Source organism: Pinus tabuliformis, chromosome 3_2 (genome assembly GCF_031772625.1).
Source record: "Pinus tabuliformis cultivar Carrire ecotype Pingquan chromosome 3_2, CPIR1, whole genome shotgun sequence".
Taxonomy (NCBI): domain Eukaryota; kingdom Viridiplantae; phylum Streptophyta; class Pinopsida; order Pinales; family Pinaceae; genus Pinus; species Pinus tabuliformis.
In genome coordinates, this window is record NC_142302.1 from 227995150 (window position 1) to 228010713 (window position 15564).

The following is a 15564-nucleotide window of genomic DNA, read 5'->3' on the forward strand; positions in this document are numbered from 1 at the left end:
ACCTTATTGGTAATTGAAAATGGGTTAAGAAAGTCGTGGCTAAGGAGCTGAAATTGTCGAAAGAGGCTCTAGGTAATTCAATATACCATTTTGCCGCTGGACCCGTTAACGTCCTCTGAAAATGGCGAAGCCTTATCGAATCATCGTTTAGAGTGTTCGATGAACACCACAGATGAAATGTCATCACGTGATTCGATGGGTCTTCACCCGGATTCCCATTGAATTTAGGAATGTCCGATGGAAGTTTGTGAGGAATCGCTTGCCACCAAGGGGCATAAGCAATCGGATCGTTTGTCAACCAGTGTAAATCGGGTAACTCTAGAGTTGCCACGAATGGTAATTGTTGACTCAGGTTAGGTGAAGCATACCAGGGTACGATGGAATCGCCTGAGCAGTTGGCCTTTGCATACGAGCATAATGTAATTGATGTTGGTATGACTGATACGGTTGGTGGACTTGACCACTGTAAAGTGGTTGATTTTGACCGTTTTGAATATACGGTTGTCCACTGTTCGCAAAGATCTGCTGCTCAGAACCTTGGTACACTTGCTGGAATTGTGGTTGTTGGTATTGCACCAGCCATGGTTGTGAAGCCATGTTCTGTTGTGCTATACTAACCGTTGGACCAAGATGTGGGATAATTGTACCCGTTTGGACCTGTGTCGCCCCACCAGTTGGCGATTGTGGTTGAGTCACAGGGTCAAGGGGCTGTTGCATTACAACCTGAGAAATCTGAGTTTGACATAAAACAGGCATCGTTTGAACTTGTGACACCGTTACAATAGCTGGCGTTGTCGGGATGTTCGACACAGGTACACATTGTTGCATAGAATACACAACTCTTGGTTGCTGGGGTAGTATAGGTACCCAACCACTTGTCGTAATTCCAGTATAACCTGAATACTGTTGTAAACTCCCGTATGGATAACCTTCCAGAGGGGGTAATGAAAGGGCATACTGCCCCCCATACGGTGGTGATCCAGCACTGAAAGGGATTGTTAGCCCTTGGGGACCGGATTGCCCAAATTGACCTCCAAACGGATCAATTTGTTGAGTTCCAACATAAGAGTTACCGGGTATTATCCCGGAAGAACAAACAGGAACAGACCACATTGTCGTAATAGCCCCTGAAGGGGCTCCTTCCAGCTGTTGAGAGCTAGTTGGGACAGATGGTATGCCGGCGAACATTGTCGGAGTGACGACAGGGAGTTCTGTTGTCGCTGTGTCATTTGACACAGTCCTAGATGTTGACGGTTGTTCAGACATTTTGAGTCTATCCAATAGATTGCCTAGCGATTCTACTGGAACTTCCACTGGTGATAGACTAACTTCTGATGTAGAAGGAAATAGAGTGACCCCTACTCCAAAATGTGTTGGAGTACTTGCTTGCGGATCTTCTACAATTTCCTCTATCGCAATCAGACCAGGTGGGAGAGGAAGACCGTCAGGTCCGTAAAATATTTCTGGTGCCGAAGAAGGGGTTGAATCGACAGCGACAGTTGTTTAAGGAGAAAGACTCTCTGAACCGGTCACAGATGGAACTGATTCAGTAACGCAAGTATTTGCTCTCAGACTAGGATCAGTGTCACTGTCCCTCTGTGGCTGTTGAACTTCTTCAATAGAGGCAGGGTTTCCAGAAATGTTTGGAGTAACCGGAATCTCAGATGTCATTGGAACGCTTGTTCTAACTTTGATAGGAGATTTCGAACCGGTTAAACGAGTTCGCTTTGTCCGTACTGTTTTCGATTCCGGAGACAAAGACGGTTGACTCGTAAGCCTCCGCGAACGATGGGGTTTCAATTGACTTTCTTCCACGATTGCGGATTACTCGATGAACCAAAATACAAAAAGGGGAAAGTGTGTTTCCGAATTAAATGAATTTTTTAGACGCTTTTAGACACAACTTGCTTTTTCACTTTTAAAGAGTCGAGAAAAAGCTAAAGATGACTCTAGTCTCCTTCGATGTTTTAACGAGCCCGAAGTGACAAATGCTCGGATGGAATTTTTCTGTTATAGAGTCTGAAAAAGGCCAAAAGGAACTGCTCTGGAGTTCTAGGTAGAGGGTGTGCCAAACTTTTCGCAAAACCGCAGAATACTTTTTAGGGTACGGGCAGTCGATCTTCCTGAATGCTGTGTTCAGTGCATTGCGATCAGTAGGGCAGCCAACACGGCTTCCTATGGATAAAGGCTTTATTCCTATAGGGGTCTCCCAATATATACGCGACGATACGTGGGAGCACAGTCCGTACTGATACTTATCGCTTCACCATGGAGGAATCACCCAACCACTCAACGGTAAGATATCAGGCTTAACGACGCCGGAACACGTCTCTAGCCTAGACCTCTATGTTGTGCGTTATGTTACAAAGCGTTGTTATGTTCATTCAATTTATTTTAGGTTGATCTTATTTAGAAGTTTGCCTTTTTGGATCACCACGAGATGTATGGTACAACTCCTAAATGCAGTCTAAAGATGATAAGCAAGCTTTTTCTATCTTTTCAACATATGAAAATCCTAACTACTAAGGGAAAAGAAAGACATCATCTTTTCTCACAGAGCATAGAGCACACAGTAATGCACTTTTTCCTAAATCAACATGCAAGCTGTCAAAATGCAAATGCACAAATGCAGGTATTTCTTTTCTCTTTCTTAATATTGATGTTTATACAAAGAAAGATGTTGTATAACTTTGAATTCGATTTCAAGTGAAAACATAAACAAGTTCTTTTTCCAAAATCAAAAGACACCTTATGATTTACTTGTTTCGACACTAGAAATGCATAAATTCAAACCATATGACGAAAGTAAAAGCTAAATCAACTGTGAACAGCAAACAAATTCACTCCTAAGATCAAAACGACACTTATGACAGGTCTAGATCTAAGGGTCACAGTAGGACTAGTTTACTTTCGTAATGGGAAACTGCAAATGATGTAAGAAATACACAAAGAACAAATACAGTTTCTTTACACAACTGAGGCAGAATTGAGGCAAAGAAAGGTGGTTTCAGATAGGCACACTGACTGATACCAGGCTGCAAAAACAGGGATAAAAACTGAGCAAAAGACACAGGGAACCACAGCTGCATAAGGCAAGGAATGTTCAGCGCAGGTCTAACACAGAGGTTTTGACATTCAGCGCAGGTAGCCTTCACGAGACCTATGTTGAAATGTAGAACCTCTTCACTAGCTCTGCGCTGAAGCAGAAACGAGAAATGTTTCTGGGTTTTGAGCTACGGTTTGCAGTTAAAATCACAGTTTTTGGCCAAATCAAAGCTATCAACCAGGTACAATCTAAGGGATGATTCAAAGGAGGATGAAGATCTATCACTAAGAGCTGTTAGAGCACTTGTGGATCAGCTCTTCAGATCATAAACAGGCCCAGTGATTGGACTAGAGTAGCTGCTCTCTACTTTGCATTTGAAAAATCCAAATGCAGTTCGATTTGGCACTCTTTGAGTTTATGAAATGAATAGCAAAAACACAAACAAACCAACAAGATACGATCCCCAGCGGAGTCGCCAATTTGTTGTTGGGAAAAGTATCCAATACGGAATGCCCCTATCCCACTCTAAGGAGTGATAGTACCTCAGCAACAAACAAGACAAAACTATCTAAGTGTTCTTCTTTATGAAATGTAAATAGAGGAGAAGGATGTAACTAACCGATGTCTTCCGCTAGTTTGTTGATCCAATCTCACTCTCTGCTGCTTGCTTCCAGCTGCTTGCTCCTTCACTGGCCCAGCTACACCAAGTTCCTGCAAAATGGCAAGAGAGGGAAACTACAAGAAGCATACATTCATAACTAGTTTAAGGATTAGAATAAACTAAATATGCAAATACAACAAAACATCATTGAGATACATGCATATAGAAGAAACTCAAATGGCTTTATTGATTAAGAAGTAAAGTTCAGGAAGTGATACAACCAAATGAGGCCCAATCCAGCATCACCTTCCCAGCAGAAAGGAATCTCCTCTTCACCTCCTTCAAAGCAAATCACCCAATAGCTCTAGTCTCAAACCAACAACAATTCTTTGCAATAACAAAATTCCAGCCTCTAGATCTCATGGGGGAGAGATCCATATATAGATGTTTGGAGAGAGGATGAGTTAGCTTGAGATGTGACCAGTGTCCTCTCCCTCTGTGAGTTCTTGATTCCACTTGGAGGTTCTTGCTTCCACTTGGATATTTGGAACCTCTTACTCATCACCAGTCGAATTCCCTGAGGCAAGTGTCATTTTGGAAGCTTCCTGGGTTCTGACACCTTGAGAAATGAACTTGCCACATGTCCCTTCTCGCTCAGTGCAGGTAGTCAGTGTTGCCTTTGACATTCAGCGTAGGTAGCCAGTGTTGGCTTTGACATTCAGCGCAAACAGCTAGTGTAGCCACTGAAATGATCCTGAATTGACTTGTTTTTGAGCAGTTTTTGGTGGAGAACTTCTCTGAATTGCTGTGGTTTATTGGCCTTGTTCGTCTAGGGGTAGGAACAACATGTTTAGGGACTTTGGATCCCTTAGATTATGGACATTTCATGCTCAATGTTGTAAGGCACAAAAATGTCTATAACATCCTCAGTTACCAGCTCAACTAGCTTTCCTCTTTCAGGTGAAAGCCCTCAACAAAACTGTTCATAGAACAATTATTGATGAGGGGGCATCTACATGTATAATGTCGATGAGTTTCTGGAAAACTTTAGGATCTCCAACCTTGTCATGATCTTCGACGACATTAAAAGCATTTGACGGACGAACATATACCCCGTATGGTATTCTAAGTAACTTGCAAGTTGAACTGGGGGGGAAAACAGTAGAAATAGATGTCGAAGTAATCGACGAAAACCTTGATTACAACATCATATTGGGAAGACCATGGATATATGCTATGGCTATGGTTGTGTCAACCTACTTTAGGAAGATTGCATTTCCTTTTCAAGGAGGAATTACAATCGTCGACCAACAAACATTTCTCCCCAATAGTTCCCAAGTTACGGGAAGAATTCCAATGATCCATGGAAGCCCCCATTCGTTTCAAAATATCTGAGTAGGCCTACTGAAAGACCCTATATTAATGGGGACTTTTTCCCTTCTACCTCCAATAAATCTGGCGGAAGTAGCAACGGTAAGAACCTGCAATATGATATCTTCGATTCAAAATATCTCAAAAAACGATATTAACATGGATCATCTGCAGGTATTGCCTCCAAGCCCAATAGAAATATTGTAGCAATCAATGTTTTCGGCATGGGAGGTAGACCCGAATCAATGCTTATCAAGCGTTTGGATAGATAGGTCTAAGGAATATGGCACCCCTTCAGATCCTTGGTCGTGAGTGCATTACACCAACGAAGGAATTGTTTAGTCAATGATAGTTGAAGGGGCGCCATGGGAAGATTACCACCGTCGTTCCCATCTTCCAGATTGTCAAGAAGATACTCCTAATGACCTTCATCATCCTTCAGTTTTTGATTTCCTATCAAATACTATAAACACGGTGGATTCCGAGCGAAACTTGTCCAATATTGAAGAGACTATCGCCATAAATATCTCAACCAAAACTGATGTTGTAGAAAATATTTATGGTGGAAAATGTTGTTCTCCTTCAGAACTCGAAATATATAACGCTCTTTTTCACGAATTCAGAGATGTCTTTGCTTGGTCATACGATGAAATGCTAGGCATTGACTCGAGTATAGTTGAACACGAAATCAAGATGTATCCAGATGTCAAACCGGTACGACGACGGCTACGGTAGGTGCACCCCAAGAAAGCCGCTGCTATCAAGGTAGAAGTTGAGAAACTTCTCCATGCTGGTTTTATTTACCTGGTTCCTCTAACTGATTGGGTATCAAACATTGTTCCTGTGATGAAAAAGCAAGGAACAATTAGAGTGTGCATCAATTATAGGGATGTAAATCAAGCTTGTCCAAAAGACAACTACCCTACACCCTTTATTGACCAGATAATTGATGAATGCGCCGGATGTGAAATATTTTCATTTATGGATGGATTCTCCGGGTCTCATCAAATAAATATCTGCCCACAGGACCAGTCAAAGACTGCATCTATTTTTCCGTAGGGCACATTTGCATATCACAAATTACCCTTTGGTTTAAAGAACGCAGGGGAAACATTTCAGAGGGAAATGAATTATGCCTTCCATGAAATCAAAAACATCGTTCAACCATATCTCGACGACCTTCCGGCTCATTCGCAAAAGCAGACCGATCATCTGCGGCATTTGAGAGCGATATTTCTACGTTGCCGACACTACAAGATACGACTCAATCCACACAAATGTGTGTTTTGCGTCAGTTTTTGTCATTTGCTTGGCTTTGTAGTCTCAAAAGATGGGATTCATCTCGACCCATGTAAGGTTCAGCAATCATAAATTTGCCTCCACCATCAAATTTGCTTCAGATTCAGAAACTCCAAGGCAAAGCAAACTTTCTGAGGAGGTTCATTCCGAATTATGTCGAACTTGCTAAAGGTTATACAGGTCTATTGAAAAAAGAGGTACCCTTCGTCTGGGATCAGGTCGCGCAAGCTTTCTATGATGCTTTAAAAGAATCCCTAATGAAAGCATCATTAATGTACGCTCTTGATTATCAAAAATACTTTAACTTGTATCTGGCTGCAGCGGATACAACCATCGCAATGGTTTTAGTTCAAGAAGACAACGGAATTGAACATCCTATATATTATTTGAGTAGGAACTTAAATGATATAGAAAGCAAGTATTCCTATGTTGAAAAGCTGGCTCTCGTAGCTATTCAAGCGATACAGAGATTCCGACACTATGTCCTCTTTCGAAAAACTACCATTATGTCAGATTTCAACCCCATGACTTATATATTGTCACGATAGTTGCTGGGGGGGAAATATTCAAAATGGATAGCAATTCTCCAAGAGTTTGATCTGGAATTCGTAAAATCCAAATCAAAGAAATCCCTGGTTTTTGCAGAATTATTATGCGATCTCCCATCGTCGTCCAACGATGAAACATCCGAAGAAACCATCGTGGATGAATCTTTGTTTCTGATATCTTCAAGCAATCCGTGGTATGGAGATATAATCATCTATCTCCAAACCCAAAAATATAGGTCTAATACCTCTCGCTCGAAACAAAAACATATTCGATACTGTTGAAGCCCCGAGAATCGGGTCGACAACAAGGGGGATACCCGCCCGGTCTGGACCTTGGTTGGCAGCTCCTTATCCGTTTGGTATAGTGGTTCTGATTGGGGATAATGGGACCAGTTTCCAAATCTATGCGTGTGTGTGTGTAGAATTCGATGTTGCTGATCTAACAGTTCCTATCTAAGATATTATAATTCAAACTTTAATCTAATTCTATGCTATTGTAATCTAATAAACAACACATCCAAATCGATACTACCCCGGAATGTAATTCTTCTATTATGTGATCTAAAGAGATTTCAAATAACAACTGGTAATAAAGATCATTCAACGATTATAAGAAAGGAAATAAATCAAGATGAATCACTTCGCATAAAAAGTTAAATGAAACAATTGTGAAAAGCATATCGCATAATGAGCTATTCATACATTAGGCATAAATAAATAGCTATCACCGTACAAAAGTGCCAAATTATAACTCAAGCATTCATGCAATAATACATAAACAACTAAAAACTGTATATCACTTTAACATATAAGCAGAAATGGTCAAGAGATAAAAGTACCATTTATGACTAATCCTACTCATAAGCTTCAAGCAACAATGATTTATCTCTCCTTCCTCTAACATCCACTAAGAGTACAGAAGTGCAACATCAGTAGCAGATATCAAATGCAAACATCAACAAATCTTGATCCATTCATTCACCAAAACCTCCTCTGAGGGTGCAAAAGTGCATGTTTTGAGGACAAGTTTTTGATAAATTTCTAGACCCTTCTCTAAATGCATGAGAAGGGTTTAAATACTACTAACTAAATAACTTAATTACACAGATTCAGGATACGGTTTAAATGACCGCCCTTTTTCTAAGAAAAACTATTTCTAAAAATTAAATCTAATATCTAACTATTTCTGCATTTGCTCCTTAATGTTGCAAGCATTCAATATTTGCCTGGGTAGAGTCAGCTGACTGTCTTCCACTTTTGGTTGAGCCAAGAAAATAGAAATGGTAAGAGCTGGCACCATCTTTTCAGCAAAATCAATGATATACTCGAGAGTCATCCTTTGGCTATGTGGATTTACTATGTATGCCCAGTAATAATCCAAGTTCCACTTGGTTAATCCTCGAATTTCTTTTGCCTCTTCTTTCAGCTTTATGTTTCCAGTTTGTTCTTTACCATTGCTTTCTTGCGTTTTCCGGGCTTAAAAGTGATTGAGCAGTTAGAGGATTTGCTTTTTGAGCAATTTTCTCAGCGATGCGCGATTAGTGCTAGGCGCTAATCGTGCATCAGAAACTGCCTCCGTTCTTTAATCCAGGCCTCTCTGATGCATTTTTCACTTTTAGCACCTTTTCCTTCACCGAGTATAAGCTTCAAAATTTGTAAACATACTGCTTTCATGAGCTTCTTACCTTGAGCGTAAAACCGTCTGTTGATATCAGCATTGTTCAACTACTCATTCAACCATGGCAGTGAATAAAAGATCTGTAATGGATAGCTCAGCAGCGCTCTATGAATCTGTGGCTCTGTTGCATGCGGTATCCATTTATGATGGCATCTTTTCTTTGTCTCTGAGCATTGGAGCTTTACCCTTTTCCCTCATGGCTTCCTGCACATTGCTTTGTGTTGTTTCTGTTTTTCGTTCCTGCAGTTCACACATGAGGAGAGAGTAATGATAATAAAAATTGAGAAGAAAGCTTTAAGCTCTATGGATGTACAAAAACATGCCACTTGACGTGAACTGACTCTTCAAAAAACACAAAACCGTTTTTCATTAACAACTGGCGTATCATTCATTAATTATCATTAAAGTGCGTATCCAGTTCTTAGTTTATGGAAAGCTTTTCTTGAATGTTGAGCCGAGGAAAATCTGCGATGGAATGTTTCTGCGATTCGCATCACAGCATTGCATATCGTATTATCGCATTACCGCAAATTTCAATGTGTTATCGCAGGGTTGCTCGATCGCGATATCGCAAAACCGCGGATTGCAGTATCGCGCTATCGCCAAATCGTAGATCGTTACAATCGTTAAATGGTTATGTGTTTTTCATGCGACACTGCGATATGCGATATCCGCTATCGCATATCGGATATCGCCGATTTTTTAAAGTTTTCCAATGTGAGCGTTTCTTAATGCATGCAATGCGATGGAATTTGCGTTGCACTTTTGTAGTTTATCATTTTTACTCATAAGGAAATGTCCTATCATTCCTTGCGCGATGCAATGTTTTCTTAAGGAGTAACATACATAAGCCTTAAATGAATTTTTTTGAATTTTTACTAAGGGCCCCCACTTACCTAGTGTTATTGCTAATACTAAATAAGGAGGGGGGTTGTTGGTGGCCACAACAATTGGCAATTCACTTGGAAGAACCAGTTATCTCTATTTTTCTATTGAATTTTTTTCAAACTTCCAAAACAGAAATTTTTTTAGAAAATTAAACTTTGTTATGGAAAGATAGAGTACATTACGCTCTAAACCATCAATGATATTTTGTTTCAACCATTTTCTACTTTGACTATTTGCTTCCTCAGGCTAGTCCTTGTATTTACATCAGCCATTACTTGGTCTTGTAAAGATAAAACAAAGTCTCCTATGTAAACCAGTTTTAAATATGCTCATTTGTCGTAGGTAGAGCCTCTGCTGCCAGCAGGCATTTATAGCCTCGACAGGGTTACCTGTTACCCAGCAATGATCCTGTATCCTACTTAAGGTGACCTAAAACTTTCAAAGAAAAATCCATATCCACACTTAATGCTTTGATTTTCTTTTTATTCTTAAAGAACAATTTCTTGGTTTGGTAGCCAAATTATGACACTGTCATTCACTTGATTTATAACTTTGCTTAACAAGTTGCCTCATGATGAGACCCCTTGTCTTTTGATTGCAAAAATCTTGAGTCATTGCCCTGTTGTGGTGTACAGTATTGGCAAAGTCAGCAAGTTATAATATCTGTGATAATGATAAGCCAACTCGTGATGAGACCTCTTATTCTTCAAGATAAAGTGTATCCTTGGGTTATTCCTCTAAAAGTTGTGATTTTCCTTAGCAGGGAGGAATTCATTGTTTCCTTAAGATAGCTCTGGACAACAATAATAGAGTTTTTGGAAACAGCTATTCTACAGAGAATCTTTATTTTGTTATTGATACCTTTCATTGTACTGAGATAAAACAATTTCTTCACTAAAGGTTGCTTTCATCAATTTTTTTGAAGTTGAAACTAGTATCATATCTAAGCTAAAGTTTTTAACTGTATCTATCAATAATAAAGATCAGTTTTCCAAAAGATTTGCTATTTATACAAGCGAAAAGTTCAAAATTTGAAAGAGAATTGGTGTCTTTTTCGTAAATGCCTAATGTAACCGCTCACAACTAGTTTTATTATGAAAAAGAAAAACAATTATTCTATAAAAATAGAAGAATAATCTTCTATGGAAAATATTTCTTGAGAATTTGTCCATTAACAGGAAAAGGATCCCTCTTACCTGCTAAATCCTGTAACACAAACGTTGATGGACCTATGACTTCTACAATCTAAAAAGAACCAAGCCACATCCTTTGAAATTTTGTATGTTTGCCCTTTTCTTCATGAGCCTTGTCCCATTTTAAAACTAAATCTCCCATCTGAAAATCTTTTCTGGTCATTATGTTTGAATCAAAAGAGGATTTTACTAGTGCTTGATGATGAGCATGCATTTTCCTGGCTTGTTCTTGTTGTTCTTCTAATTTAATTATTTCCGTTTGTCTTAGCTGTAAGGAGGAAGTGGGTACTTCATCAATGTATTGTACTAAAGACAAGGAGGGAATTTCTAAGTGAGTCGGAAGAACCACTTCTTTCCCATAAACTAAATTAAAGGGAGAAGTGCCGATAGAAGCCTTTTGCGTTATCCGATCTGCCCATAAAGCATATATCAAAGCCTTGTACCAATTTTTATGATTTTGATCAATTGTTCTTTTAATAATCCTGATTAGGTTTTTATTTGTTGACTCAGCTAACCCATTACCTTGTGGGTAGTAATTGGCCGAATATTTAAGTTTGAATCCTCTTTTAAGTGAAAATTCAGTCATTGCATTTCCAGAAAAGTATGATGCATTATCAAACATTAAAGCGGATGGCAATCCAAACTTGGTGATTATAAATTGATCTATGAACTCAATGATATTTTCAGAATTAGCCGTCTTGAGCGGAATTGCTTCTACCCACTTAGTAAAATAATCTGTTGCTGTGAGGATGTATCTATGTTGCTTAGAAGAGTGAGGAACGATATCACCTATTATGTCCAAGCCCCACTGACTAAAGGGTTGCTCGATGTTTACCGGCTGTAGTGGCAGGGATGGCTTCTTTTGTCTTCCAACAGTAGTTTGGCAGACTTGATATCTTCTCACGTAACTGTGCGAGTCTTTAAACAACGTGGGCCAGTAATATCTTGTGCGTAAGATTTTATCTGAAGTAGCATCTCCAGCATAGTGTCTGCCTGCCGGTCCATCGTGGAGTTCCTGCAAAACTTTTTCAGCTTCAGCTTTCTGAAGACACCTAAGAAGAACAGAATCATAATTTTTTCTAAAAAGAATATCATTTATGAGCTGATATTGCTTAGCTTTCAACCTTAGAGCTCTTTTCTTAGTATGATCAAGGTGTGAAGGAGCATACCTATTCTTAAGATAATAAATGATATCAGCATATAATGATTCTACATCGTTTAGGCTTACCTCACACATTTGTACCTCTTCAAATGGAATTTCAGAAATTTGCAATGCTCCAGCCAGCATTTTGCAGAAGCCTTGACCTCTTACAATGTTTGCTGGTTTGATCTCAATGTCGTATTCCTGTAAGGCAGTAACCCAATTGGCCCTTTTCTCACCCACATCCTTCTGTACTAGAAGATTCCTTACTTCTGGAAACGCTACTATGATCTTAGTATGGGTTTTAAGTAAGAAAGGTCTGAAGTATTTGACCGCTTTGAAAATAGCATAAGCTTATTTCTCCACGTCTGAATAATTTAGTTCATCACCCTGTAAATTTGAGCTAAAAAACGCAATTGGAGCTTCCACTTTTTCTTGATTTTCTTGAGTTAGAATCACAGCATATGACTTATCTGAGGCAAATGTGTACAAAATAAAAGGCTGTGAAAAATTCAGAGTTGCTAAAGATGGAGCATTAATAATAACTTGTTTGATCAGGTTGAATGCTTCATGTTCATCTTGACCCCATTTAAAATTTGAATTCTTTTTAATCATGGTTTGCAAAGGAGACACGATTCGTGAAAAATCTGGAACGAATCTCTTTACAAAATGATCTAACCAAGGAAAGATTGCATGGATTTTTGTTATGAGGTAGGGATATTTTAGAAATTTCTTTGATTCTGTTGGGATTAATGTGAATACCAAATCTTGACACTATGAATCCTAGAAGTTTCCCTTCACTTAGTGCGAAAAAATATTTCTTTGGGTTAAGTGAAATTCCATACCTTAAACACTGTTGAAAGATTTCTTTTAGGTCTTTGAGATGGTCATTTCGCTTCTTCGAGTACACTGTTATATCATCCAAATAAATTACTACAGATTTATTGACTAAACCTTTGAATGCGATGTCCATGGCTCTCTGAAATGTGGCACCAGCATTAATCAAACCAAATGGCATCTTTCAATAGCGTATGTGCCCCATTTAGTTATGAAAGTGGTTTTCAATTGATCATCAGGATGTACCAACACTTGATTGTATCCTTAAAATCCATCCAAGAAAGACATTAATTCTGAGCCCACCATTGCTTGCAGTATCTGTTCCATAGGTGGTAGAGGAAAATTATCTTTTTGACAGGCTTTGTTAAGGTTCCGAAAGTCAATGCAAATCCTAATATCTCCATTTTTCTTTCTAACAGGTACCATATTGGAGACCCATTTGGAATGTCTGACGGGAAAGATTATCCTGGCTTTCAATAACTTATTGAGCTCAGTTTTTATCTGATTTTCTAAATTGGGGTGGATCTTTCCCAGCTTTTGTTGGACAGGTTTTTCATTATCGATCATGGGAATAGTATGCTGGATGATGGAAGTGTCGTATGTTTTCAGCTCATCATAATTCCAGGAAAAAACATTTTTATATTGTCTCAAAAGATGAATATACGCTAGTTTCTCTTCAGGGGCTAGGCCGAGGCCTAGATTAATGTTTTGTGGTTTAGCATTGGTCCCTAGGTTTACTAATTCGTAGTTCAAGGTTGAACTTTGGAGTTTTGAATTGGTAGAACTCTTAAACCGATCTTTCAAATCGTACAAGTCTTCTAACTTGACCACTGACTTAGGTATAGCGTTATTAGTGCTATTTTGTTGCAATTGTCGATCATGCTGGTCTTCGTCAATTATTTGATTGGAGTAGGATCCTTCAAACGTGAGGAAATTTACGATATCAGGATCGTCATTTAATACTCTCCAATTTGTGATGTTGTCAGGAATGGATGGTCTAAAGATTAATTTTATTGAGAATCTATCTGGACTAAAATCTTCGGATGGAATAAGCTTAGAAGCTACGTTAGCCAAAAGTTCTGCACTTGCGTTTTGGAGTCTGGGGATTGAAGAGATATTAAATGCTATGAAATGCTCAGTTAGATCTTGTACTAAGGATTGATAATGTTTTAAATGACTTGATAAGCAATGTATAGTGTTATGTACATGTTTAACCACAATCTCAGAGTCTCCAAAAACTTGAAAATACTTGATGTCTAACCCGATTGCTTTGTACAGGCCATGAACCGAAGCCTCGTATTCTGCTGTATTGTTTGTGCAATCAAATTCGCGTCTGCATGTGAGTGTGATTTTATCTCCTTTTGGACTAATCAGAACGCATCCTGCTCCTGCTCCTTTGTTAGATCTAGAACCATCAAAAAATAATTCCAAAACACATATTTATTTACAGGTTTATCTAAAAAATTGATACATTTTGAACTATCAGTTCAAGAAAATTTTTCGACTTGGGACAAAACAGAGTGTTCTAAATAGGGTGACGCGTGAGCATTGAAATTTCCGAGGAAAGAATCTACCGAGTAATTTCCAATAATGCTGCTGTTATACGCTACTGGTTCATTTTCTCCCTCTAACTTCGTTACTATGTACTTCTGGAGTAGCTCTCGTTCAACTTTTATTTGATTCGGTTTTCCATTGTAGGGAAGCCACATGTGCGACCAGTCGGTTGCGAAGTATCCATGGAGTTTTTCTGACCAATCCCTACTAAGAATTAAGCCATAGAATTCTAGGATATCGACAACTAGAATATCAATAACCTGACATGCCTTCGGGTTGGATAACAACCTTATGGTTACTTGATTTAGTTCGCCAATCACTTCAACTTGAGATCGATCTAGCTGAACTATGCAGACTGCGGATTTCTGTGGTTGAACATTTAACTTGGTACATATAGATTTGGGTAAAATATTCGATGAAGCATTAGAATCTACCAAACAATTGTTCACATTTTTATTGAAGATTTCGTAAGTAAGGATAAACGGGGGAGTGTGAGATCTTGATCTTCCTCCAATCAGAGCGATGTCATTTGGATCAATTTTATTGATCGCGTTAGTTGGAGGTCTTCCCATGTTATGGGAAGCTTGAGAAAGTATAACGGTAGGCAAAGGTGCAACTGGCACGGCATGTAATTCTTTCATCATTATCTTCTGTTGATGTTTCAACTTGCTCAGTTCGTAAAGGGTGATGTTAGCCCTAGTCTTCTTCATGTCTTCAATAATATTGTACTCCATTTCATCCGACACTATCAGTGTTTTCGATGGAGTCGTTTCATCTTTTTGGACTAGGCTGGTTTGAGTCACTTTAGATATCGTTTTCTTTGTCGCGACTTTATCCTTTGTTGCAGAGCTTGCGCTCTTCAGCTTAGGGGTAGTTTGGGGAGGATCAAGCTGATTTTTGCTTCGTGTGCTAACTGGAAATACTTCTTGATATTATTCTTGTGGGAGGATGAAATCCCACATTCCTTGTAATTCCACAACTTCTTCGTCATCAGTCTGCCCTTCAGTGGAAATTTCCTCTTCCTCTTCCTCGGATTCAACATTTGAAATGGCATTGGGTGGCTTTGCATCTGTTGAAGGACCTCTTTTAAAAGCTCTGTAGGGATTTTTTGAAGAAGTTTCTGCTACTTGCGTTTTTATGTCGACCATTTCATTGGACATGGTCTTTAGAACTTTCTGCAATCCTTCCAAATCAAATGGATCTTTTTCTTGTTTCTTCTTGGATTCTTCCTTGAAGGTGACTTTTTTGGATTTACGTTCCTCTATCGCGGATTTCTTTTCCAGGGCTATTATTCGTTTCTCTACCGCTATTGCTTCCTTCATGTTCTCGGCTAGGGTTTTTTTATTGGCCCTATCCACGAAGATTGCTATGTTCGATGGTAGAGCGGTGATATACCATTCACATTGTA